The 27,021-nt window shown below is 33.4% G+C and overlaps 1 long non-coding RNA gene across 1 annotated transcript; it reads right to left on the bottom strand.

The window, feature by feature from the left end:
* On the bottom strand, positions 1–22,081 carry LOC114089278 (uncharacterized). Its single transcript, XR_003582144.2, has 6 exons — positions 21,976–22,081; positions 16,952–17,099; positions 16,145–16,273; positions 8,819–8,893; positions 7,988–8,083; positions 1–14 (listed from the first exon to the last, which is right to left on the bottom strand). It is a non-coding gene; the product is annotated as an uncharacterized lncRNA (long non-coding RNA).
* Positions 22,082–27,021: the final 4,940 nt, after the last annotated feature.

The following is a 27,021-nucleotide window of genomic DNA, read 5'->3' as shown; positions in this document are numbered from 1 at the left end:
TTTTTTTTTTGCATCTGGGAAAAGATGAATGGAAAAAACATGGACTGAGCTTCTAATCTGACCTTAGTTCAACTCTATTATTTCCCAAGATAGGTATTATCCCATGATAAAGTATTCAAATATTAGTTTCTTCAGCTATAAATGTTGTATAAGAATAATAATATGCCTTACAAGGTTGTTTTAATTAGCAAATAAAGAAAAACATATACAAAGAATCTACCTCAGTACTCAATGATGAATAGGTCTTCTATAAATTTTTTATGTGTTTATTTTTTTAGTTGTAGATGGACACAAAACCTTTATTTTTTATTTACTTTTTATGTGGTGCTTAGGATCAAACTCAGTGTGTCACACATGCTATGCAAGTGCTCTACCGCTGAACTATAGCCCAGCTCCTCTTCTATAGATTTTGGATTTTTTCTCTCATATATTATGAAGTGGTTAGTAACTAAATTGATTCCATATACTTAATTTCAAGTTTTCAGGTTGCTGTTGAATTAAAATAATATTAATATGATCATATTTGAGGGCATTCTGATTCAGGTATAATAATAGTGGGACTACCATACCACACTTGGAGTAGAAATTATTTTTAAATTAAAAAAAGAAAAATACCTAGATAAAAACACGTTGCATTTTATTTGTATGTTTACTACAAAGGTAGCTAGCACCCACAGTATATTGCTCCTTCATTTGTACTGTCTGAGCTGGTATAGTAAAAATTTTTCATCATGGAGAACATAAGCCTATATACAACCTAATACTGACTCTTCCCAGCAAATATTAATATCATGATTGGGAGAAGAACTAAGACAGATGATGAGCCCACCACTCCCTGTTCTATATTTATTTTTATATACTATTTGAATACCCATTTGGTGTCCAATTTGAACATTGGTTTGATGCATTTAGTGAAGATAAATTGCATTTTCAGAACAAGTGGTCTCAATATTGCAATTTCATATATCTCTGTCTTTCTGTCTGTATCTCAAAGAAAAGATTTGTAAATTATTCATAGATCAATATAAATATGTGATAGACAATACATAACACAAACAGGTATATTTTCAAATGGACCTTGCTATAGTGTTCTGAAGAAAGAAAGAGATTGGTGTTTTTGTTTGTTTGTTTTTCTATACACTCTATGTTAAAGAGGAGATTCATAATATGACCTTGTCAAGGAAGATTCAGGTTATATAATGTATTTGAGAAGCTTTCTTAGACTCCTTTGGAAACATAATATTTCAATCTAAAATTGAAGTAAGTTCCCTGAGAACCAAGGCATAATTACAAACTACTTTGTATCACTCAAACCTAGTATAGACACAGACATGAACTAAAGATTCAGCCAACAACCACTGAACACTGGTCAAGAGTAGATTTGTGTAAGTTATGTTAGGCACATTGACATCATGGGAAGCAATTAAAAAAAATCTTTAAATAAAATGCAAGTAAAATGAAATTTACTTTGACATTGTAGCAGAGCCTAATGACACATTTCTGCTGAGAAAATATAAGGAAAAGAATCATTTTTCTGGGTCATGAAGCAAACCAGCTATATTTTGTTCTATTGCTAGTATTGTAGAGACAGCTTTTATAGCTTTAATTTTTAAAGGACAATACATGTTCAACTCTGTTCCTGAGACATCAATCAAATGATAAAGGCTCAACTATTTCAAGTGTCCATGAAACCATTTTCATTAAATTTACAGATATCTTTAAACAGGGGTCATAAACCCAAATGCTACCAGATGCAGGGCTGGTAATGAAAGGAATGAAATAATTGGATTTAAGTCTATTGGGAATAGGAGAAACGGTGATTAACTAAAATCCATATGTTTATTATAAAGGCATTCTTAGAAATTTTAACACTCTGCATATAAAAATGTCAGTAGAATGAGTTCTTCCAACAATCTGATTGCCAATTTTCAACATTTTAAGAACTAATATTCTGTGTGGTAAACACTTATCTCTTCTCCAATTATTTCTTCATCTTTTCTTTAACCCATTTTTACTTAAATTAAAGTGCATTTAATATTTCATTAAAACTTTAAAGAGTTTTATTCCATTATTTTCTTCATGTTTTCTATATAAATTGACTTTCTCTTAAGGGTTTATACACAAAAATGACTAAATATTATATTTGCACATTTTGGGGTGGAATATTTAAGACAATTATTTTCCTTTATTCATTAATTAATTTTTACCATATATACAGTGCTCATTTATTTATGCAACACATATTTATTATTAATTTGCTATTTATCAGTATTCAAGTCACTGTGAATGTAGTGACTGAGCACAGCATTTGAAAAGCTGTTTCTCCAAAATTTACATTTTGGTAACAAGAGATACAGGAAAAATAACAATGAGAAGGAAACTACTATGGATAATAAATACAAAGAGGAAATAAAGAAGAGCAGAGATAGAAAATATGGCAAATACAATTTTTTAGTTAGGTTTTAATGGCATAGGTCTAGTCATGAGGCATAATCACATCAGTTACAATAAGGAAAGAAATTACTATAAAGTATTACTTAACTGGTTAAAAAATGATCCAAAAAGATTAGCTGGAATCACTAAGGTATTATAGTGATAACAACTGTAGGAAATAACTACCTCCTTGCAGTGGTTGGAATAAAGATAAAAATTATTGAAACCAAGACATTTTCCAGAGGGAATTCTAAAATCCTGGAATATGGTTTAAGGAGAGGGAGATGCTGCCCCTTCTTTATTAATATTTCTGAGATTAGAGCAAAGATGGCTTAGACCTGAAAATCTGACTCCTGAGGATGAAGTTTCCCTTTAGGAGTTGGTTCTTTTCCCATGAGTACTGGGAAAAATGCAAGCTGGAATCAACTCTGCCTTCTGGATAGACTTACTGTCAGAATGAGGTGGTGCTGTAGTGCCACTGATAGAACTGGGAGTCTAAAGTGCAGAAAGGAATTAGGAGCAGAGAGCAACAGGAAAAGCGTTTTCCATCTCCCTGCCTTGGCTTCACTGTTACTGTACTCCCTGTCATGTAAAGGTCAAGGAAGAGCTGCCTGACAAAGAAGAAATACAATTGGTGGAGTTCTTCACCTGTACCCTCAAGCATAAAAAGTATAGTCTCAACATTGAGAGACAATATCTTCATAAGCCCCGGTTTCATTATATTTTTAAAAATCGTATGGAATCGTTCACACACATTTTCTTATAAACACGAATGTACCAAAGGGATAAGAGGAAAATGAGAGAAAAACCACCTGGGTCAGTCTCTGGAATCTGGCTCATTGCCATAATATTCTCTTTATTATACCAATTTGCTCTAATCCAGGCAGTCCAAAATATACAAAATGATAGGTTGATAGCCCTTATTTATTTTCCATTCTGAAATAAATTGTCCTTTAAACTCTCTCTCTCTCTCAGTTAGGAGGCATAAGAATAAACATGGTCATTCCAATCTGGGAATCTTAGTCTAAAATGTATATGTCCTTACTTCCAGGCGTCTGACCAGACATCATTGCTACCTTCTGAGTTTCATTATATTTGCCCTTGGAAGTAAATTGGTTGATATGAAGAAATTCCTAAACCACTTAACATGGAGGAGGTGGATTCGTCTTATTTTTCTTTGTCACTGATTTATAGTATTTCACAATGATACATTTGTGTACTGTCAAGAAAAAAAAAATTAGTGTATATGTGTGTTTATAATTGAATGAGACAGTTTACTTACCCAATCTTTAGCAATCTCTTAACTTTCTAAATTATATAAGAAAAAGAAAAGATCCTATCAAATACAACATTCAACTTTAAAAAGATGCCATCTTTCCAACTTGCAACCAGTCACTAGAGAAATACCATCTCTCTATGCATAACATTTTCAGTAAAATATTTAGCTCCCAAACCATGAATATTTGGAAATTAGGGAGTCACTGAATAAAAGTAAGAAAATGTGTCATTTAGCTAGATTAAACATAGCTTTATATGTTAAATGGTGATCATTTTACAGCATATGTATACATCAAAACATCAAGTTACACAGCTTAAATTTATTCGTCAATTATATCTCAATATACTGAAAAATCATTTAAAATCTTATGTAACCAAATACAATGTCTTGCATATCAATATGAATATGTATTTGGGGAAAGTAATGGAAAAAACTCAGAAAAGTAAGAATGAGGGAGAAGCCAGGAGAATAGAAGAAAGAAAAAATGGACAAATAAATGGTGAAAGGAAGGATGAAAAATAAGCAGGAAAGCTAGAATAGGGAGAGAAGGAAGGAGAAAATGAATGGAGGGAATAGTGTAATATTTTAATTAAAATATTTTAATGAAATCACCAGACATAACAGTCAAAATATGATAGCCTAAGTACATAAAATGAGATAATAACAATTATATATATATATATATATATATATATATATATATATATATATATGGATATAGATATAGATATTTTGTTGTTTCTAAAATATTTAAAAATTATTAGTTTTACTTCATTTTATGCACTAACAGATCATGAAATAGTTTTGGAGTGTTATTAAATAATTTTTAAAATATTTCCTGGTTCATTTAAAGCTTAGCTTGAGCCCTAGGGAAGTTTAGTACTATTCCATTCACGTTTATCCAAGCGTGTCTCAGTGACACAATATGAATGTAAGATTTTGACTGAGGAGATCTTGCAATTAGAAACTTGAATTTTGTTTTCCTTTAATTGCTGAACATCATTGGTGCTCCTCACATGAATACAAAATAAGTGAAATGTATGTTTATGTTGAAAGAATGTACATTACAGCACCTGGGAAGATACATAACCTAAGTTCACTAGGTCTTTTCCTTTTTAAATGTCTGATGGGCATTTTTACACAGTAAAAAAATGGCATAGTTGGCGTAGTTTTATGGGATTGTTTTAATTAATTTTTCAATTGTTATATCTAATAGCTTAAGAATTAGTTCTCAAAACTTTAAACTTATTGTAACTTAATAATTACCTAAAAAGTAAGATCAGTGATTTGACTTGATTTCAATTTATGTTCAACTTTATATTTCAGAGATTGAAATTGGTTTAAACATTTACCTCTATCTATGTATATGTTTAATTCAACAAGTTCACTTACCTGTCAATTTACAATCAACAATTTAATCTATCTGATTATATTGATCATTTCAAAGATTTCACAAGGCAAATCCACATACACACATACCAATATACTGAGCAAAATATTCCCATGCATTTAGACAACAATTGCATAAGCCACATTTGTAAATTTAATAACAATTAAGTTAAACCTTTGAATGAATTTTAAACAAACTATCTACACCCAATGAAATGATTCTATTATTGTTCTTAGATTATAAACATGAGGTACATAAAATTTTCAATAATAGAATCATTTTGTTCAGCCCATACAAATGCATTTCTTTTTTGTTCGGTCCTGGCAATTAAAGTCAGGAGCACTCATCTACTGAGCCACATCTCTGGCCTTATTTTGTATTTTATTTAAAGATAGGGTCTCATTGAGTTGCTTAGTACCTCACTGTTTCTGAGACTGGTTTTGAACTCAGTTCTCCTGCCTCAGCCTCCTGAGATGCTGGGATTACAGGAGTGTGCCAGGGAGCTGGCACAAATGCATTTCTTAATGACTACCTCATGCTTGCTATGGCAAATTTGATTCTGCCATGGATTTAATGGCCCAGGACTCCGTCTCTGGGATCTCTGTAGATTTAAGGAAGATTCAACAAAATTTGATTTTACTGACAATTTTAATTGCTGAAATCTATAGTGATGCCTTTCCTTTAGCCTAGGTAATCCCAAACCTCTCATAAACTTATACATAGCATGCTCTTATAATCTCTTGTGTGTGTGTGTGTGTGTGTGTGTGTGTGTGTGAGAGAGAGAGAGAGAGAGAGAGAGAGAGAGAGATTGAGATTGAAGAGTAAAGGAGTGTCAAATAAAATCCATTTTCTTACACCAATATTTACCCAGTTTCTAAATTATACATGCAAAATTATAATAACATCATGAGAATTTAACCAAGTAAAACTTTAAATCTTGAGGATGCAATTTACCCATTGTGGAATTAACAGATGAAGAAACACAGTTCCATAGTTTTCACAGCTTCAGTGTTAATCTTTACATTGTTTTTAACCTTTTCATTACTTGATTTTAGCCATTTCCATTTTTGTTAACACAACTAGACATTGAACTGGTCACTTTACTTTCCATTAAGTGTAACAAAATTTAAGTACTAATTAAAATAAGATAAGCATACAATTCTGATATGCCCATAATCAGCAATTTCTGTAAACACCTGAAATTCATTTGTATATGACAAAACTTTAAAACATTTTTCAGCATCATTATGGATTCATAGCTTTTCAAAGAATTATTATTTTCTCACTCAATTTTTAGAGGATCACTTTTTGTGCAGGGAAAGTACTTTAAGCTGCTTCTTTGCATCCCTGAAAGTGTTCTTATTGTCTAGCAACAGCTCAAGTTTCATGTCCCATATTTGTTTTCCTGTTTTAAGATGCAGACAATTCTTTTGATGGAGAATAAAATTAGCCTCAGGAAATTGTACATAAATAAAAATTTGCAGTAATGGATACATCATTTGTTAAGCAAACTTGGAGAACTGTAAAATATTATTTATAAAGAACCTTAATTGATATCTTAAATTTAATTTACCATATGTATTTATTTGAATATGATGTTTTTAACCTAGTTTATCTTTCTTTTCTTCTTCTTCATTATATCTTTTCCCAAAATTTGTTAAATAAAATATCTGTTTAAATTATAGTATTACATAATTAATTACAATAGGAATGTACCTACTTAGGTTTCAGAATTTTTAATGCATGTCCAATTTTTCTTTCTTTTTTATAATGTTAATATATTTCATTGTTCATCATTCCATAGTTACCTATTGATATTTCATGAGCTCTGTGGGAAAGAAATTTAATGGGGGTTTCAATTTCTGAAGTACAAGTGTCTATTTATATATATATATATATATATATATATATATATATATATATGCATTGCTTAATTTCTTAGCCTAATGAATGTGGTTTTAGATGTTCTAGGGGATGTAGTACTCTATTCTCATTAGCATTTTTATTTGTCATTATTATTCATCAACTATAGAGCCACTTGTCATATAATGCTTTTCTTCATTTGTGTTTCTGCTGTGATAGGTTGATTGGCTGCAACATGCTGTTTTTAATTCCTCAAAATTCATTTTCTCGATGAATATTCAATGTTACAGAGAAATATATGTTTTTTACTAAATTATGTTGAAATTAGGCAGTTCTCTAGAGAGCCCAGTACATTTATCATAGAAGATATATTTACATGAATAAAATGGGCTATGTAGCCAAAATTCTACAGTTATTTAAATTACTTTAATCCATTTCTCTGTTTTCTTGTTTGTACAAATAAAAACAAGAAATGATACAATTAAAGCACCAGGAGGTTCAAGGTCCCAGAAAACCAGTTGGGACACAATGGCACACATAAATAAAACAAGTATATTACTGACATATCCAAAATTAGTAGTTTGAATAATTCCTTTCACCAGTTAAAAAATACAAAATATGAGGAAACACTTCATATGAGAAGCAGGGACCAGAGGCTATATATCCAGTACTATTACAGTCAGGGTTACATCTAATAATTCACTTGCATGTGATTACTGTGGTAAACTTTCTTTATTCTTCTTGTTATCAGTTCACAGACTGATAATCTGTAACCAGATATATTTACAGTAACCACATTTCATTATACAAATGAAAATAAAGACTATAAGGAAAAGTATTATTTTTACAACAAAAAATACATGGTTTTCACTGGTTTGCTTTGTCTTCATATTTTCTAAACCCCAAATATTGTATTTACAATAAATCACTAATCCCATTTTTCAAATCTTGAGGAGATTAGCCATCTGAAAGATTACACTCTGTCATCTCAAATCCATTAAAGAAATAAATGGATTAATTACCTTGAATGATCAGCTTCTCCTTTTTCTTGTAGTCATTATAAATATGGCTGTAATTTTATTGTAGTTAGAGTTTGAGAGCACATATTCATGATATTTCTGGAAATAAGTAAGTGGCTTGATGAGAAATTTGATTATATCAGTAATTAAAACTGTAAGGAATTAAAAAGAGATTTTTTATAGTTTGGATTTTGTATTTCCACAAAGGTCATGTGTTGAAGCCTTGATCCCCACCCAGTTGGTGCCATTGGGAGATGGTGGAAACTTTTAAGACGTGGGACCAAATGGAAGAAAGTTGGATCACTGGGGTGTGCCCTTGAAGGTAGTAATTTGACTCTGGCCCCTTCTTTTCTTCTGGCTTTCTTTGGCTTCTGTGCCACCATGAAGTGACAAGAAATTTTCTCCACTATGTGCTCCCACCATGATGTACTAAGTCACCACGGGCCCAATGCAACAGGGCCAAGCCACCATCGCCTGAAAACATGAGCCAAAGTCACTCATTCTTCCCTTTAAGATTTTTATCTGAAGTATTTGCAACAATGACAGGAAACTGACTAATACAGAAGCACTTCATGAAAATAATTTTATTTACAAAGATATTATGTAATGTATTTTTAAAATTCAATGTGTCCTGAGTATGTCGATTAAAATGTGTGTTTCATTAAAACATGTTTCATGAAAACATGTTTGTGAAAATAATTTCAGAAACCAATGTATAACTATATGTTTTAACACATTTTCTGAAATTAAACTGATTTAAAAAAATATAATTAAAAAGTATAAGAAAAATTTAAGGAGGGGGCTGGGATTGTGGTTCAATGGTAGAGCACTTGCCTAGCATGGTCGGGACCCGGGTTCGATTCTCAGCACCACATAAAAATAAAGGCATTGTGTTGTGTCCATCTACACCTTAAAAAAGAGAGAGAGAAAAAAAAGACAAAAAAAGACTTAAAAAATTTTAAGAGAATATAAAATTTTTCTATTAATATTCTGAGACATAACTCAGACCATACATATTAAAAATATTTTATTAAAATAAAAATAATCATAATAATAAACATTTATTGAATATTTAATATGTGCTAGAAACTGTCACATTTTTTACTTTATCTCAATATCTGATTTGCTTTTCAAACATTATGAGCACCCCACTATGATTTCAGACAATGAAAGTAAACCTTAAATTGTTATAAAGTGACACACTTCTTTTTTTTTCTCCTTACAACATCATACATGTATTCTGTATAATGATGAGGGTCTCCTTCAATCTTCTGTGCAAATCCCCTTCTCCCTCCTTTCCCCTCCCACCTCTCTTCCCTATTTAGTGGTAATCTTCTTCTCATGCCCTTCCTCCCTATCCCATTTTGAGTCACCCCCCTTATATCAGAGAAGACATTCACATTTGTATTTTAGGGATTGGCTAACTTCACTTAGCATAATCTACTCTAATGCCATCCATTTCCCTGCAAATGCCATGATCTTATTATTTTTTAGTGCTGAGTAATATTCCATTGTGTATAAATGCCATATTTTTTTTTATACATTCATATATTGAAGGGCATCTAGGTTGGTTTCAGTTTAGCTATTGTGAATTGTGCTGCTATAAACATTGATGTGGCTGTGTCCCTGTAGTATGCTCTTTTTAGGTCTTTGGGGTATAGTCCGAGAAAGGGAATAGCTGGATTAAATGGTGGTTCCATTCTACATTAGATTGGGTAGAGAGATGTGATGGGAGGGGAGGGGAGGGGAAGAGGGGATAGGAAGGGCAGCAGAATAAAATGGACATTATTATTGCTGTATGTATATAGGTGACTGTATGACCAATGTGATTCTGCAACCTGTACAATCATAAAAATGAGAAGTTATACCACATTTGATTCAAATGTATGAATTGTCAAGATCATTTTACTGTAATTAAAAAAAAAAAAATTGGTAGCTTTGAGCTGGGCATGGTGGTGCATGCCTATAGTCCCAATGGCTCAGGAGGCTGAGGCAGGAGGATTGCAAGTTCCAGGACAGCCTTAGTAACTTAGCAAGGCCCTAAGCAACTTAGTGAGATCTTGTCTCAAAAAAGAAGAAAAATAAAGTGTTAGGAATGATGTTCAGTGGTTGGGAGCCTCTGGGTTCGTCACCAGTACAAAAGAAGAAAAACAAATGATGAAGGGCAGCAGAATAAAATAGACATTAATTTTGCTGTATGTATATACGTGTCTGTATAACCAATGTGATTCTGCAAACTGTACACTCAGAAAAAGAGAAATTATACCCCATTTGATTCAAATGTATGATATGTCAAGATCATTGTATTGTCATGTGCAACTAATAAAAAAATAAAATAAAATAAAATAAATGTTATAAAGTTTCCAAAGGTTCTATAACTAAGGGGAAGAACTATAATTTAAAATCACATAAAATCCCAGAGGCTTTAATTTTTACCATAACTACTACTTATGGCCCATTTTTATGAAATGCTTAGTTGTTCTGGTATCTTTTCTTTTCAATGTTTTCAATATTTTAATGGAAATATTCTGGAAAACTGCAAGAGATAGTCCTTTATTTAACATCCTCACTCGACCTTCAAATATCTTTGTTTTTATTCAAGCCATCAAAAGCCAAGGTATATCTCTCCCTCTATTTATATTAGTATTTATTTCATAAAATTGGGTTCTCTGATATTTGGGACATCTCTAATTACAATTGTTATATCTTCTCAATGAGTCGTTCCCATTATGAATATGTATTGACCTTCTTTGTGTCTTTAACTGATGTTGGTTTAAAGTATATTTTGTCAGACCTTAATGTGACTACACCATTTTGCTTCCAAATTCCATGTGTTTGGGATATTTTTTATACTTTCATCTTAATAATGTCTCTGTTTTTGCTGAGTTTTATTCAGGCATCTTATTTGGGGGTATTGATTTTATTCCAATCAGTTAGTCTATACTGGAGGATTTGACTGGAGGATTAATTGAATTAACAATGAGGATTTTTAGTAAAAGATATGTATTTGTTCTTTGTCATTTTGTTGATTTCCTTCTCCTTGTTTTGAATATGTTCTGCTAATTTCTTCCCATATTCATCTTAGATATTTGACGGCTTTCTATCTTGATATTGTTTCATTTTTTCTACTTATTATTTGTAGGTCTATTCTTTCAGTGAGATTTATTCTTTTAATGCTCTCATGATTGTGTTTATCTTTCTTTCTCTTCTGGGTATAGGATTCTCTTAAATATCTTGTATAATGCTGGTTTAGCAGACATGAATTCCCTCAGATTGTTTAACTTGGATTATATTTACTTCTACCTTGGGTATAGTTATCTTGACTGGCAGTTATTTTCTTTCAGAACTTAAAATACATCATTCCATGCCCTAGTGACCTTTATAGTTTCTACTGAGAAATGTGCTGTTCTTCCAATGGGTTTGTCTTTAATTTTGATTTGGTGCTTCTCTCTTACACCTTGTGTGTGTATAAGTGTATGTGTGTGTCAATTTAACTATAATAGTTATGGAGAAGTTCTTTTCTGATCCTCCATATTTGAGATTCTAAATGCCTCCTGTGGCAGTATGTCCACGTCTTTCCTAAGCTTTGGGAAATTTCTGCTATTATTTTATTTAATAGGTAATCTGTGTCCTCAGCATGAAGGTCTTCTCCCTTCAGGTGATTATGTAGATGTTTCAGCTCTTAATGGTGTCCTGTAGAAATATATGTTTTCTTCATTCTTTTATTCTTTATTTTTTATTTAATACTTCTCATATTCTTTCTTTTCCTTGATTTATACTGTTGTTGAGGCTTTCAATTGACTTTTAATTCTGACTTAATTGAGCTTCTAATTTCTAAGATTTCCATTTGCTTCTTTTTCAAATTCTCTTTTTTTACTAAAAATGCTTAATTTTCTTCCTTAATCCATTCAACTGTTTATTTGTATTTTCTTGGATTTCAAAGAGCTTTTTCAAAAATAATTTTTTGAACTTTTGTCTGACATTTCATATATTTTGATATCTTTGAAATTTGTCACTATGAAGTTATAAATTATTAGGTATAATATTGTCTTGCTTATTCATATCTTTCGTGTTGTTCTGTTGAGATCTAGGCATCTATTTAGGATATACATTTCTTCCACAATTAAATGAGGGGGCCTTCTTATCAATTAGTCTTCTTTAATACCTGAAGTACCACTTTTTTCTGTAGGATTAAATTTTCCTGGTTTTTCTTTTGACTATAGTCTCCCTAATTCTTCTTTGTGATTAGTGGGTTTTGACATAATGCATACTATGACAGACACTGTGGGATCTGTTTTTCTGTAAGTCTCAAAACAGTGGAGTCCCTCTAGTAATTCAACCAGGTGTAGTGTAGACAGCAGATTAAATGGCTGCAGCCTTTGTGATTACTTCTACAATGAGAGTGGAAACCCTATCAGGTGATGTGGGGTTACTCAGGTATTGTTGATCTTGGTTCTATTATTTGAAAGCAATTCTGGTACTGACTGCTACAACCATGGTTATATTCTCTGTTTAAACACTGGTTGAGATCATGGTGTTTCCTGGGGTATAAAAAGGTTCAAGGTCAGATCTCCCTTTCTGTGGCATTCACTTCCAGTAAATGTGCCATAGGATATGGCAACCAATGTTTAGAACCTTCATAGGTAGGATATCCATAAATTTATGTTATTTCTCATTGCTTTTTCTGTTGGGGTGAGTGTCTAGGGGCAGGCCATCAGATTCTTCCCCTACCCATACCACTTGGGAATGAGTCTTCAGCTGGGAGGTTTTTCTCTCCTTTTTTTCTTTGAAGTATCCACCAAGGTTTCCGTGGGACTAGATAGTAGCAAGGCAAAATTTCTCCCAGATGAGCTGGGAGTATAGTTCAGTGGCAGAGCACTTGTGCAACATATGCAAAGTCCTGGGTTTGACTCCCAGCACTGTGAAGAAAAATAAATTATTAAGAAGACTAAAATAGGGCTGGGGATGTGGCTGGAGTGGTAGCGCATTTGCCTGGCATGCTTGCTGCCGGGGTTTGATCCTCAGCACCACATTACAAACAAATGTTGTGTCCTCCGAAAAACTAAAAATTAAATATTAAAATTCTCAGTCTCTCTCTCTCTCTCTCTCTCTCTCTCTCTCTCTCTCTCTCTCTCTCTCTCTTAAAAAAAAGAAGACTAAAATAACAACAAATTCAATATCAAAAACTACACAAAATATAGGGAGGGAAGTGACATAGAACAAAATAAAAATTTACAAATACCATAGAAATAATCTTTTTTAATAAAAGGAAAAAAGAGAAAACAATTAAATGTTAAATAGAAGAAAAGAGAAAAATAGAAGAAAAGCAGATAGAAAGTAAAACAGGGATAAAAAGAAAGAGTAAATTTTAGAAAGAGGAGAGAGTAAAGGAAGACAGAAGGAAATAAACAAAAAAGCACCAACTAAAAATGTATTAGGGGGAAATGAAAATTCTAGCCCATTAAGGCTCTTGAAAGAAGGGATGAAAGTGCATGCTTACAACCTATTCTGATCAAAGCTCCTCTGTGGGTCTTCTTAGACTGGGCATCTAATGATCAGAGCAAAGGATGGGTTTTATTCATCCTTGTCTCCTTTTCTTTGTGGTGCTTCCCCCAGTGACTAGTAGAAGTTATTTATAGCTGTAGTTGGAATTCCTCTCTGATGCTTTTCTCACTATAATAAACTAGAGTGTAAAGTGGAGCTCCCCAGGTAAAGATTTTCTCTGGAGCTTTTTAGACTGTGCTCTGCAATGGTGGAGAAACTGACCGTGCACCTGGAAAGCAAGAATGAAGGAAAAGCCTGCAGATTCTCTGGAGATTTTGATCTGTATGCTTTAAGGGTGCTGCTTACAACATCCTGGGGCTCATCAGAGTGATAGTGTGAAATGTGCAACTCCACAAAAGTTTTCTCCAAAGCTTTTTGGGCTGTGCACTCTGAGGAACGATGGGGTTAAGGCTGGTTCTGTGGCATACCCCCAAATGTCCCCAAGGACAGTTAGAAGCAACAAAGTCACAAAATAATTGTGCTGATGTGGGGGTATTTGTGGAGGGGTCTGCATGATCCGCTTCCTACAATTTGGGTACTTCCAGAGTTGCCTCCCACAACAAATCAAAAGTAACTATTTCCTCCCCTTGATTTTCAGAGACAGATTCTCCAACCCAAGATTTAAAGGGAAGCACCTTCAGTTCCCCTCTGCATCACAGACTGGTTTTTTATCTCATATAATTCTGGGGAGTCACGGTCTTTTCCCAAGGCGCCAGACTGACTCTCTGGTGGAAGTCTGCTGATTAAGTACAGTGTTATATCCTTGTGGGTTCCCAGCCTGGGAAAATGCAGAGGCCCCATTAACTTCCACAGCTACAAGCTCATGGGAAGTGCAGAGAACTTTAGAGCTAGTTCCCTATGCAAATTCCAGGCCCCTTATTCATTTAGTTTTCTTGTCTGTAGGGTAACATCCTGTCCTCTAGATTTCACTGGGACTCCCCCTATTTCACTGTCATTGCACTAAGTGGGTGTACTACCCTTGCTGTTCTGCTCTGCAGAAGGTCGGGGAGGGTTGTTTCTCCCACTGTTCCATCTTCCAATACTTCTCTGTCCACTACTGCATTGCCACCCCAAGTCAGCCTTCTCAATAAGCAGCCACATTCTTGCTTTAATTCTGTTTCCCACAGAACTGGACAAGTTCTGGGTGCCTCTAATCCTACTTCATGGAACTGCCTTTAGTTTTAAAGATTTTCATAAATTTGATTATATACGGGTTATTAAATATAAATAGGTATTCCTTCAGGAGGTTGGTAGATGGTTGTACCAAACCTGTTAAAGATAAAGCCTTGATACTGGGTGAAAATAAATATCTGAAGTTATTCCTTACCCTAAGAGATCAGCCAACAAAAATTTGGCAATGGGTATATCATGGCAATCATCGAATCCTACTAATTTTCTGTTTAATAAACTTTTAAATGATAAAACATCGATTGTAGTTATAATTAATGAACAAATTTTTGTTGTTGTTAAAACACTGCATTAGAAACTTAAAGTGATTACAAGAGTTTGGAAAGTAAGGGAATGGGGGGACTCTGATCAATTTCTTGCTGCACAAATAAATTGGTATTCAGAGAAACTGGGGAGTGTTCAGAAAGATCATGGAAATATTTTATGGGCCAAAAAATAAAATACACTGAGAAATGTTGAAGGATGTACAATTGTTTTAACTAAAGTGGAAATTTAGAAAATGACTTTGATAGTGGTCATCAATGATTTCAAGATTTCAGAGTTTGTATATCTACAGAAAGAAAGTTATTTATATTTTTGCCTTGGGTGTTTAAGAAGGAAGTTTCCTTAAAAGAAGTTTGAAAATTGAAAACTCTTAGTTAAAGTGAGAAGTTATAGCAATGCATTCTCTAGAGAATTATAATAAAAGAGAATAGGACGCTTTCTCATTTTTCTGGGGGCAGTTTATAGAGAGCCGGGGACAAAATTCATGACCTTTCTTGTGCCCTTTCTAGCCTGGAGGTTCTAAGATGTTCAGTTTATTTAACCATGTGGACATTGGAAAGTTGATTTCATTTCTGTATCATCAACTGGGGAAATAACTGTATTACCTGATAGATTTTTCCCCCTCAAATTTGTTGTTTCCCAGGTGGTTCTCCAGTTTTATCCAATATTACTCTCTGAACCAATGCAACAATCCAGTAGATATTAGTTAAAATGGTTAAACTATAGGTTGACTTAATAAGCATGAGAACTATTTATTTTTATGGAGAAAAATCAGACATCAAAATTTAGAATTAAAAATTTTTCAATTTTCTCATTATCAATGTATATATTAACAGCGATATTAAGATAGTAATGCTATTTTCAGGGTTTCATTTTATACTTGCAACTTTTCACATACATTTTTTCATACTACACCACTTCTAAATATCATCTTAGTTGTTAGATGATAGTTGGGTTTTGCTTATAGCATAATAACTCAATCCCATTATATGATTTTCCGATTTTTTAACCTGAATATATTAATAGTGCATTTTTATACATAAATTTTCTTTTATACTTTGTAGAAAATTATTTTCATTTCTATTTTATATAATAGTATAATAAAAAATGTTGAGTCATAAACCCTTAAAAATTCAGATTTTAATCAGATGCTGTGGTACACACCTGTAATCTCTGCTGCTCAGGAGGTTGTATCAGGAGTACTGCAAGTCAAGGCCACCGTGGCAACTTGGTGGCATCCTCTCCCAATATAAAAAAGAAAAGGGCTTGGGATGTAGTTCAGTGGTCCAGAACCTGTGGATTCAGTCCCCAATGCCAAAAAATGAAAACAAAGATAAAGAAACTTTTCAAATTCTTTGTTGTGGACATTTGAGGTAATTTCTTAACAGTGTAATTACTTTTCCAGTGTCCATAACTTTCTTCAAATGTATAGAATATTCTCAAAAACAAACAAACAAAGGTTTGCTGATTTTTAAAAGAAAATTAGTGTATTGATTCATATTTCAGAGTATTAATGAAAAAGAATCTGTTGGACATTGATTACTTTTCAAAGAAAAACAGAATCACTAGCAAACCACACTTTTAAAATTAATTATAGAAGAATTATTCATATATTAATGTGAAATTTTATGTAGAAATTGCCAAGTGAGCTTCTAGGAATTATACTTCTATAAAACTGTTTTCTTAGGACTATATTGAGACATAGTAAGTAATGTAATTACAAGGAGTAATAGAATAAATTTATCATTCTCATATTGAAAGACAAGCATTTCACTGCAGAGAAAGGGAAAACCTAAACATAATTCAACAAAACAAAAAAGATTCTTCTTTTCCAATGTAAAGGAATAAAGCATCCATCCAGTGCTGGTAGTCTTCTTTATGTGTCTTCTTATTCATTTAACTTGCTTTTCAGACATATGTAAAATCTCTTCATATTCACATGCTAGGTTTTTTTAAGCCTCTAGTTTTTACCTGTTTTCCTTATTCCAAGCTTACTTTATCCTCAAAGAAATTTTGCAGCATAGAACTTGTTTTCCTCGAACATGGAATTCCATCAACTTGAGAGACTGAGGCAGGAGGACCACAAGGTCAAGGCCAACCTCAGCAGTTTAGCAAGACTCTGTCTCAAAGTGAAAAATAAAAAGGGCTGGGATGTGGCTCAGTGGGTAAGCACTGTTGTGTTGAGTCCCTGGTACCAAACAAACAAACAAACAAAAAAAAAAAACTAAACCTTTTTCCCAACCTTCTATATAAAAATTTTGAATTATGTTAATGTTCAATTCAAGGGACAGAAAACCAATTTGAAATAGATTTTAAAAAAACTGTATATATTGAGTTAAATGCCAAATTAAAAGAAGATGAAAGTGGAAATGCCTTTAGGAATACCTAAACATTAGGCTTTGTATGTGGTGCTGAGGATCGAACCCGGGCCGCACACATGCCAGGCGAGCGCCCTACCGTTTGAGCCACATCCCCAGCAAACATTAGGCTTTGACATCATCAAAATCATCATTGTTTTTCTTGCTCAAGCTTTGGTACTTCATTATGAAAGAAAGATGAGGCTGAAAAGGCAGTACATCCTAACTGATTCTCAAATTTTCATAGCTTTGCAAAAAGCAAAGCAAAATGTTTTGATTTCAATTCTTATTTGGAAAAATCTGTCCAGTTAATTATTTTTCATGAGAAAAATGTTCTTTTTCTGAATTCCCTTACTTTTATTAAGGATATAATCATTTATATTACATTTTGCTTTATATATTTTATATTTTAATAATAAAATTATTTTTATGTATGTCTTTTACTTCTGAGCTTTTGTCTTTTAGTTCATGTATCTTCAATACATCAACTAAACAGTTATTTTCAAGTGATTGCAAAAGTTTAAAACATGACTTCTATAAATGACATCAATTTTTTTAAAAATGGGAGTTTTTATATTTTCATAACTATAGCTGAAAAAATCACACAACAAAAATCATATGCTTTCTAAATTTTCATGTTTTTAATCCATCTACTCCTTTTCTTCACTTATTCACATTAATTTATACAAATGTGAATTAATTGTAATTGTGAAAATGCTTTATTTTTCTTACCACATACTACCAATTCTTGAGTCAATTTTATATGTTATCACCAGATCAAACTCTGAAAAAAGATAATTTAATCAGATTATTGCTTTGGTTAAGCTTCTTACCAAATTTGGCAGAAGCCTTTTCACCTTCTCTCATAATATGTTCAATCTACTTTCTTACCTTCATTTCTCCAGCAGGCATACATTCCAGACCCTTCATTGAATCCCTTGTACTGTAACAGTAGGAAGCTAACAAAATTGTTTCAGTAAAACTACCAGTAAATTACAACTATACTCACTGATCCATGATTTTGTGTAGACTTCTCCCACACTTTTTTTGGGTTTGGATGTGAAATTTACTTTGGTCAATGAACATTAAAAAAAAAAATAGAAGAAGAAGCCATATATAACATATTAAGTCTTGCCCTCTATAGCTGCTGAAAACTATTCTGCTACCTTCTGAAAAATCCCAAGTTAGCCTTTTTAAGGATAAGAAAATAAATGATTAAAGACCTTACTATCCCAAATATTCCAAGCATTCCAGCCCTAAAACATGTGTCCCAAATTCATGAAGAGCCAAGGAATTTCAAAAGCCTTAAAGTGGGAGCTTAATCCACTTGAACTTCATGGATGAAACTTAGTGAGAATAGGTCAAAAAGCAGGAGATAAGGTCAGAAAGGTAGCAGCACCTTGGAAGCCATGACATGTACCTGGGTGGTGCTCTACAGGATAAGGGTAGCAAGTAAATGGCATTATCTGACATTGTTTAAAATAATTATTTTCACTGCTAATCAGGGAAGAGCCTGTGGCAGAATAAAAAGAAAAAAAAAAGTAAAAAGTTGAATTTAAAAGAAATTCCATCAATTCAGGTGAGAGATAACAATGGTTTGGAGAATGAGGAAATGGTAAGGAGGTAAAAAAAAATTGAGATATTTTGAAATTCAGGAAGACAGTGTTTGCTTCTGATTGAATTTGAGCTGTAAGAGAAGAGAGGTTATCTTATTTGTTAATGTGAGGTAAATTGGGATAACCGCAGATTAGTGGTTTGAGGAGAAGGTAAGTAAATCAGTACTTAGTTCTGAATATGTGATGGGGACATGTCTATTAAACAAAAAGGGGAGTAGGAAGATGTAAAGCCAGACTGAAGTAAGAGAACTATTTGAGATCTTACTTAGGAACCGCCGAATGCATGAAGGATTTATGACCAAGAACAAGGAAAGCTTTTCTAGGGATATTGTGTAGAAAGAGAAGAGGAAAGCTTTGCAGTCCAGCACTGGGACATTGCAAATCTGAGAAAATGTAAAGAAGAGAAGGAACCAGTTTTAGAGAGGAGGATACAACCATGTTTCATATTGTATTACACTCCCCATGGTTTAAATGCAAAATCATCATTCAATTCTCTATTTTAAAGATGGGAATAATCGAGACTTGGGAAAGTTAGTTTTTCTGATATCATAAATGAGCTAACAAAGATGAATTCCCTGATTTATTAAATTCCCAAGCCTCAGGTTTTAAACACAGATCCAATTATATGTAAAGAACTGAAACACATAGCTGTAGTTTTCTGTTCTTCTCTCTTGGAAATATTCACTGCAAATTACTAAAGTTTACTTGTCATACACAATGTTATTTGAGATTGAAAATCCCTGGTTGCTCCCTATTTTACTAACCACAAAACGGCTCACAGCTGGGATATGATCCATTATTACTTATTCACTACTATAGAAGATAGTTTATCCAGAGCATAAAAAGGAGTGAATAAGGCTGTTGGAAGAGAACGGTCGCGATACAACAATTCAGATTGCTTATTACTGCATCATTTCTCCCCTGTTGGTTATATCCCTTCAATTGTGGAGCATTATCTCACACTTTAAGCATCCTTTATATTTGGAGGGACTGCAGAACATTTCATTAAAATTATCATAAAGCTGGCAACCAATGTCAACTGTAAATAATTTTACTCTGAAAGCCAAAGAGATATAAACATTTTCTAGTGTAATATAAATAGTTGATTGGGATGCATAGAGGAGTCTTATTGTTATAAACTCAGTTTACTCTGTTTTCTTCTTATTTTATATGGGATGAAGGTGGAGAGAGAGAATGCACAGAGTTATTACTGTAATGGGAAGCTTTCAGTGCCCTTAGCTTACGTTAAATTAAACTTCATATGATTGAAAGAATGCTTATACTGACAAAACATCCAAGAGATTTACAATTATCAATATATGAGAACAATTTAGAATCAAAGACCAAACTAAGTCACCATCGATCCACTCGTAAATTAGTGTCTGGAGCCTCTACCAGTTAGACAGTAGACTTGAGAATGACCAGTTGGCCTCCCTACCTACAGCACTGGATTTTCTACACTTTGAACTATCTTTAGGGTTATTGTAATTTAGATTATCTTACTTCCATTCCCCCTTGCAAAGTTCTAAGATGCTTCTGTCTATAGTTACATGCAATCACTGGATGACTTCAGAGTCAAACTGGTTGCTTTAAATAAGCATGTATTTCCATGTTCTTTGTTTGTTTGCAGATACTTATCTAGTGAATACTGAATAGACCAAATAAGTTTTTATTTTTTCTGAGGCTTATTAGAAATTTCTGAAGCCTAGTGCATGGTTTCCAAAGTAGTAGTTATACTCTGGAACTTGGCAGTGAACAGGGAGAGAATATTCTTTGAAATATTGAAGGCAATGTTAGATCTTCTATTTTGTCTATGTTTTTTTGTTTTATACACCCATACACATAATCCTCCCTTGACTAAGTCTCCCGAGTAGATCCAAGGGAAGTAAAAATAATTCTTCTCTAGGAAGGAGTTGAAACCAGCACATATATGGTTTTGTTGTCTCTGGGGACATTGCTAAATATTGATATTAATGCCTGCTCAATTGCATGTATTGGAAGTTTGCATTTAATAGACTTAAATCACATAACTCTTTCCTAATGAAAAAAAAATGGCAACACATAAAAACAAAAATTGCCAAACTGTAGATGACATCAATCATGTAAACTTTAGTGAACTGATAATTAATTCCATCTCAAAGCTTCCCTAGTTCAAGGGAAAACATTGATGTAATGTTTCATAAGAAATAAGCTTTATAATAGTATATTGCAAATAGCTTTTTGTATTGAGTATGAATAATAGTAAACTTCACTTATCTATATATTGCCTTTTTAAATTTGTATCATGTATTTAATCTTTATGGATATCATGCATATCATTCATTTCACTGTTTTTACTTCATTAATGTTATTTAATATAAAATAGGCAAATTACTGTACTCAATATATTATAAATAAACAATGATACATTTACAGGGAATATATTCAACTTTTTAAAAATAGGAGCAAAAATTTCTTTAAAAATGTTGAATATGCCTATGGAAGAAAAAAAGCCATACTCCTAGATAAGGTACAGACAGCTTCTCACCATTTGACCTTAAGCTATGTTGAAGGATATTCTCAGAACACTATTTCCTTCTTGTATCAATATGCAAAATACTATGCTAGAACTGTCACACTTGAGGGGAGAGATGAGCAGTCGAGAGTTCACTGAAGAGGGAGAGTCCCATGGTCTGGCCTCACACATTCTTAATCATTATGTCTGGGGTGTGTTTCAAAAATCTGCTCTCATAACAAGTGCCTTTTAAAAATCACTCCTCTAACCATATTCATTATTGGTTATTCCTCTTCTTCTGAACACTTATGTGTTCCATTTCCATGGTTAAGAGTGTTCTTTACCCATTTAGACAATTAACTCAGTGATTTTTAATGCCCATTATCAACATCTTTCTTCTATGTAACTACCTTTAAGCCATTAAGACTTAAACCTGAAAACTGAGTGTTTTAGTCAGCTTTTCTGCTGTTGTGACTAAAAGACCTGATAAAAACAATTAGAGGAAGAAAAGTTTATTTGAGGGCTCACGGTTTCAGAGATTTCAGTCCATAGACAACCAGCTCCTTTCCTCAAGGCTCAAGGTGAGGCAGAACATCATGGTGGAACAGTGTGGTTGGAGGGAAACAGATGAAGATATGATGATCAAGCAGCATAAAGAGAGAATTCACTTGCCAGAAACAAAATATATACCCTAAGCCACACCCTCAATGTGTACCTTCTCCAGCCACTCTCTACTTGCTTTCAGTTACCACTCAGTTAGTCCTCATCAGGGGACTGATGCACTTGGGTAAAGACTCTCATAACCCAATCATTTCACTCCTCAATATTCTTGCATTGTGTCACACATAATCTTTGGGGGGAACACCTAATATCTAAACCATAACACTGAGGCTGTAATAATTTTGTTCCTATCTATGTTCCACTAGCATTCTGAATGCATCTCTATTTTATTTCATATCCACTACCTACAAAAATGCATAGGTCACAGATCATAAGTATTACCAGATTGTTATTAATGAAGAAACTCGGGCTCCACTCCACATTTACTGCAACAGATAATACTTTAAACAAGAACCCAAGTCAATTTGAAGTTTTAGAACCACTTTCACATTTCAACAATTCTTTTTCTTTCCTTTCCTTTCACTTATCCTCATCCCTTTTTCTTCCTTCTTTTTTTCCTTTCCTTTTTCTCTATTCTGTGACTCTCCCTCTCCCTCTCTTTTATAATAAAAAAAAATTCTGAACTAGGATTGCATCTTAAAGAACATTTTTTCTTTAGCATTTAACAGAAAATCAAATATGCACTTATTAAGAATTTGTTAAAATGGCAATATGTTTGTGAAATAATTTGTTATTCTACGAAAGAAAAAAAAAAGAAATGTAGAGATACCAAGAAAAGAGAGAATAAGGATTAATACAAAAAGGGAATAAATGAGTATGTGAAAAATGTGAGATACAGAGAAATTCAAAATACTTCACTTTAAGCTGAAATGTTTTTTTATTTATATCTGTAGCATAGCAACCTCATAAAAGCAATATTTAATACTGCTTGGTTAACTTGAAAATTGGTATTCTGTCTTACCTTGAGTTTTAATGTCAAAAAGGTGTTCCACTATATTATAAATGGCACAATCTATTGCCATAGAAACATTAACATGCCACTGGTATATCTTTAAAATAGTGATTTTAAAACACATTTGTAAAAGTTGCTTAAAAATCAAATGAGAAGTCTATATCTTTGATAATTCTTATTTATGAGTCATGGAGTATAGCTGCATTATTACCCTGATATCTGGAAGATACTGATGCATATCATTAGGGGGTAGTCAGGGAGGCTGAATATGCAATTAAGTTGAATTTTGTTTCTCCCTCAAAATGAAGTCAGTTAAACTCTTTACTGGTTAATTTATGTGCCAATTTGACTGGGCTAAGGAATGCACAGTCTAGTGAGCATTACCCAATTCACTGAAGGCCCAGTAAAACAAAACATGGAATGTCAGGAGCGGTGGCTGAATTAGGGTCCTTGAGCTGTCCTGCTACAGAGGCAATGCCTCTCCTGGGAACTTTCAGTGAGAATGTGCTAATTAAAGATTGCTCAGTTGCTACGGTGACACCCTGTTCAAAAGGAGGTTCTATGCCAGTCGTGGAGTTATAAGTTCTTGACTTTGAGGTTCAGATACAGCTGCTCTGGGGTAGAAATTTATGGGTGGAAGCTGACAATCATAATTGGGCTGCTCATTCTTATGACCTTGATTCTGCTTGTTTTGAAGAAACTTTCTCACAATAACCCTTTTTATGATTATACCTATATAATAAACATGCTGAGCTTGTTTTGGATCACTATCTCCCTTCTAGGGATTTTAGTGAACCACCAAGCCTCAGATTTATCTCTATTTGTGTGTCTGGTTGTTTTCTCTTCATCTTCATATCACCCCTCATCCAGTACCTGAATTAACAGCTGTTCACATCCTGGAAATAAAACAAGACCTAATTTCTCTCTCTTCTTGAGTTAGGATATTTTCTCCAGCCTTGGAACATGAGAGCTTTTCTTCCTCAAACCTTCAAACTCTACGACTTACACCAGCATTCCCAAGTACATAGGACTAGGACTGAATTACACACAACACAGATTTCTCTGATTCTCCACAGTAGACAACATATGGGACTTGTGGTCTCCACAACCATATAAGCCAGTTCTTGTAATAATCTTTTATCTATTCATCCAATTGTTCATGTCTCTCTGATGAACCCTAATACAAAGGCCTAATCCTCCAGTCCTAGAAATGTGACTTTGTTTGAAAATACAATTGTCCTAGATGTAATTAGGTAAGATGATATCATACTGGAGTAGGGTAGGCCCTTAATCCAATATAAAGAGAGGGATACCTACCAGGAGAATGCCATGTAAAAAAGGAAGGCAGAGAATACAACTACCAATTAGCTATGCATTTACCATTTAAGAAATGCCAAGGACTGTAGCTGTCTGCAGAAGCCAGAGAGAGGCATGAAGTGTATTCTCTCAACACTGTGAGATAACTAATTTTATGGAATCTTAATTTTGGACTTCTAGCCTTCAAATATGTAAGAGAGTAAGTTTTTGTCTTGTTTATTCACTCAATTTGTAGTCTGTTTTTATAGTAGTCTTAAGAAACTAACACATTCCTGATGCCTTAAAACAAGTTGAGTAGCTCTTGATTTTGTTGTCAGAGGTAGCAATTCTCACACTTGAGTGTACACCAACTATGACCACAATTGCTTAATGTTTTTTTTTTTTTTTTTTTATTTTACATATTGAACACACACACACACACACACACTGACTGAACTGGGCCTCTGCTCCCTTCTGGCATAGCTAACCTGCAGATTACTCTTTAAGGATTGAATTTGTTAGATGCAAACCTAAGAAGTATTTTCCATTGAATGTTAGTGAGTGCGGCCAATCACAATATACCATTAAATAGTTTTGAATGTCATAGAGGTCAATGAAATGAGACTTCATGACTATATCTTCCTAAATTCAAAGTTTATGCACTTTATTCACTGTGGCAGAGCTTTATTTTGAAAGCCATTTGCAGCAGAAGTGGGGGTTAATTCCTTGGGTTGGTAAACAAAATTCATTTACAGAACTTTTCTTATGGAGTTTGTTGAAGCTGTAGAAATTTACTTCAGTAGAGGATGATCAGAATAGCTGAAGTAAACAATCTTTTGTGAAAGCCCTGAGTTTGGAGGCACATGTGTTAGGATCCTGGGTTAGAGTCCTTTGCCTTTCTTATACATAGGGTCTGCATCACTGTGGCAAGCAAAAGGGTGTAGTTGAAAGATCCACAGATCCCAAACCCGGAACAAACCACACGAGACACTGGCTGCAAAAAGCAGGAGGCGTTTATTGTCACACAGGCGCCTGCGGGTGCTCAGCGAAACCTCAGCCGGAGCTTCGGTGAACTGGCACACCGGGCTTTGGGATACAGATCTTTTATAGGGTACAAGTGGGTTAGTTCTTAGCTTAGCACAGCAACAGCCCTTCTATTGGTTCCTCTGAATCCAGCAGGGGGGTCACCTAGGGGGTAAACTTGTTTTTCGACTTTTTGTTCTCGGAAAAACCCTAAAGTTACACCCTGCCCTTCTTGGTTCCTGTTTTTAAACCTAGTTCTCAAGTTTAGCCGGTAGGGCTGTCTGAAAGGAACATTTTGTGGTAGGGGGCCTGTTAGGGTTATCTACATGGAACATCTTGTGGTAACTTTGTGCAACACTTGAAATGCTATGGGCAGCTGGTGGGGCTTTGACATGGGGTTTGGGTAAGAAAGCATCCTGCAGCTTCAAGGCATAGGGGCTGGATTTCCTAATGTTGGGCCTGGGGCCTTAAGGTCTTTCATAGTAACTTGTGAGAATATCTGGAGGTAGCATTCTTGGCATGACATTGGCAATGCCATCAGGAGAACAAACAAAACTGGCTATAGATATTTTTAAATCAGCTTTCAAGAAATAAATACCAGCTCCATTTCTCATCAGTAATATCTAAACTCAAATGTTACTTCTACAGAGAAGTCAAACTGTGTTACTTTCTGAAATGAGCATGCAGCTCTACTATACCAATGAATCTTGTTTTATTTTCCTCATAACTCCTATGTGTCTTTCTGAATTTTTAATTTGTATTCATTTTTCTGTCTTATACAATATTAGCCTTCCATATTAGATAGAAGTTCTTTCAAATTATATGTATAAATATGGAACATTTAAAGCATATATATGTACACAAATACTTATGAATATACTTATGAATATATACTTATGAATATAAAGTATTTAAAAAATAAAAACTGAAAGCAAGAACAAGAAATTAATACCAAAAGTAACTGATGCTACTAAGTGGAAATAACTTTTTTTTTCATATTTTAAGAATTATCTAGAATAAGCACAAATTTAAGATCAGAAAAAATAGATACTTCAAAACTTTTAGTATTCCTCTCACTATACATTGAGAATGTGCAGTGAAATCCTTTGTTTTTATGGGCTCATGCTTGGGAATTCAAACAAGTAGATATTCATTAAACACATGGTATAGTTAATTACTCTGACAGAGGAAGTAGAAAATGTTATAGGGAGCACATAATATTTAACTAAAAGATACAGAATAAAGCAGAAATAAAAAATTCCAAGAGCTAATGACGTTTAAGCTGAGATATAAAACAAGTAACAACTATACAAGTGAAGAACATAAGTATGTTATTTTGTGTCATGAGTGTACATTATGTGTATGTACATTTGCATGTGTTTATTTTATGGTTACGTCAGAGGTAGAGATGGTGAAAAACTAGAGATAATAGCAGGAAGTATTCATTCTTGATTGTTACTAAAGAAATGCTGATTCAAATATAAAATAAAATACATTTTTTCATTTATTTCATTATCAAAGATTACAATGTTTGACAATATCAAGTTTTATAGCAGACATGGGTTAAGATTATCTCATATATAGCAGGCATGGATGAAATTAGTACACCATTTAAAAAGTTATTATTATTTTATAAATTAATGTTCTCAAATACCTAGCAACTTACATTTTAGGTATGCAGT

Source organism: Marmota flaviventris, chromosome 13, assembly GCF_047511675.1.
Source record: "Marmota flaviventris isolate mMarFla1 chromosome 13, mMarFla1.hap1, whole genome shotgun sequence".
In the NCBI taxonomy this organism is placed as follows: domain Eukaryota; kingdom Metazoa; phylum Chordata; class Mammalia; order Rodentia; family Sciuridae; genus Marmota; species Marmota flaviventris.
The sequence above is the reverse complement of the archived record's forward strand: the minus strand, read 5'-3'. Positions and strand labels throughout refer to the sequence as shown.